Source organism: Megascapheus bottae, chromosome 16, assembly GCF_031878675.1.
Source record: "Megascapheus bottae isolate mThoBot1 chromosome 16, mThoBot2.hap1, whole genome shotgun sequence".
Classification (NCBI taxonomy): Eukaryota; Metazoa; Chordata; class Mammalia; order Rodentia; family Geomyidae; genus Megascapheus; species Megascapheus bottae.
This window is the reverse complement of record NC_143524.1, coordinates 12,827,439-12,829,573: the sequence shown is the minus strand read 5'-3', so window position 1 is coordinate 12,829,573 and position 2,135 is coordinate 12,827,439.

Sequence of the window (2,135 nt, the reverse complement as noted above, 5' to 3'; positions counted from 1 at the left end):
TAAAGAAGAAGCTGAGTGTGGTGGTACATACCTTGAAGCCCGGCCCCTTGGAGGCTGAGGTAGGAAAATCAGGACTTGGAGGCCAGTTTGAGGCAGATCCTGCCTCAAAGAAAATTCAACAATACAGTAAAATCTCTATATCCTGTTTAGAAACCTTCGCACGTTGCAGTGAATCATGGACTATAAAGAAGTGGATCAGGTTCTGTTCCTAACTAGAATTAAACTCCATCAAGTGCCTCAGTTTCCTCATCCATTCAGTACCTTATACCTGACACGTGATGAACAACTATTAAACTGAAACTGATTATAAACAGTATTGTCTGGGGCCGGGAGTATAGACTAGTGGTAGAGTGCTTGCCTAGCATGCATGAAGACCCAGGTTCAATTCCTCAGTACCACATACAGGGAAAAAGCTGGAAGTAGTGCTGTGGCTCAAATGGTAGAGCTCTAGCCTTGAGAAAGCCCAAGGACAGTGCTCAGACACTGAGTTCAAGCCTCAGGACTGGCAAAAAAAAAAAAGGTCTTTGATCTGTTTCCCAGGCCTCCAGGTAGATTCTCATGGGGACATGGAGAAAGTGCATGAGCTCAATGAGTCCCAGTCTCAGCTCCACTATGGAGTCTCTTGGTTACCTATTTTTTTTGTCCTTCTAAAAATAAATTGCTGGGCTCCAGTAGTACAGGTCTATAATCCTAGCTAGGCAGGTGGGTCAAATGTTGATCACAGAAAGAAGGCAACCTAGGCAGCGAAAAGGCAGAACGGGTGCTGTGATTCATGGTAAAGCACTATCATTGAGCAAAAAAACACCTCACGGACAGCTTCCGGGCACTCAGTTTAAGCCCTCGGACTGATACAAAAGTAAATAAATCTTGAGCAGTTACACCTGTAACCCTAGCTGTTCAGGAGGCTGAAATCTGAGGATCATGGTTTGAAGTCAGCCTGGACAGAAAAATCCCTGAGACTCCTATTTCTAATCAGCAAAAAGCCAGAAGTGGATCTTTGCCTTTAAAAGTTTATAAAGATCTGGGCATAGTGGCTCTCACCTGGGCACAAAAAGACCTGAGACTCTTATCTCCAATGAACCTCCGGAAAACGAGAAATGGGGCTTGGCTCAAGGGTAGGATGGTAGCCTTGAGCTGAAGAGCTCAGACCCATGACCCCCCCACACACACAAAAGGCACAAGAAAAACACATACAGTGGTAGATTTCTTCATTACCTTGCCTAGAGCTGTTTGATAATTATGTGTATTGTAATATCCCAGCCATTTGGGGGACCCAAACCCCCAAGCAATAGAGTCACTAGCACTCAGTGAACCAAGCTGTAAGTCAGTTTCATAGCAGCACAGCAGCTACCCTCCACCTTCAGGCTGATAAAGAGCAGCTCCAGCCTTCAGTGAGGCTGAGCTTTTAAAGGTAAACACCACCCACAGGTGGTAGTCACGGTATGACGTCACCTTACGATGCCACACTCAATAACCACAAGGATGAAACCACACACAGGTGGTCGAGCAGGTTGAACATTTTTACAAAAACAAAAACAATTTGGCAGCTAAGCCTGCCAGGTTTTTACATATATGAATGTCAAATCCCACCAAAGTATATGCTTATATATCTGTGGCTTATGCTTATAAACATAGCTACTCAGGAAGATGTGATCTGCAAACCAAAGTTCAAACTCAGCCCAGGCACAGGAAATATTCGAGTTTTATCTTCAGGTAACCAGAAGAAAAAAAAAGCCTGAACTGGAGGTGCAACTTGAGCAAAAGCTCAAGGCCCCTGAGTTAAAGTCCCAATACTGGCATTTGCAGGCAGTCATTTGTTTTTCTTTCTTTTGTCTTGTGTTTTGAGTCTCTATTGCTATTTTCTGGAAGTTAAATGTTATATGATGACACCACTCATTAATAATAGAATGAATTCAGGTATCATTTTCTTTTTCTTCTGTGCTAGTTTTAGGGCTTGAACTTAGAGCCTGGGCACTGTTCTCACATTTTTTCACTCAAAAGGCTGGCACTCCACCACTTGAGCCACACCTCCATTTTCAGCTTTTTGCTGGTTAATTGGAGATAAGAGTCTTATGGACTTTACTGCCCTCACTAGCTTCAAACTCTGATCCTCAGATCTCAGCCTCTTCAGTAGA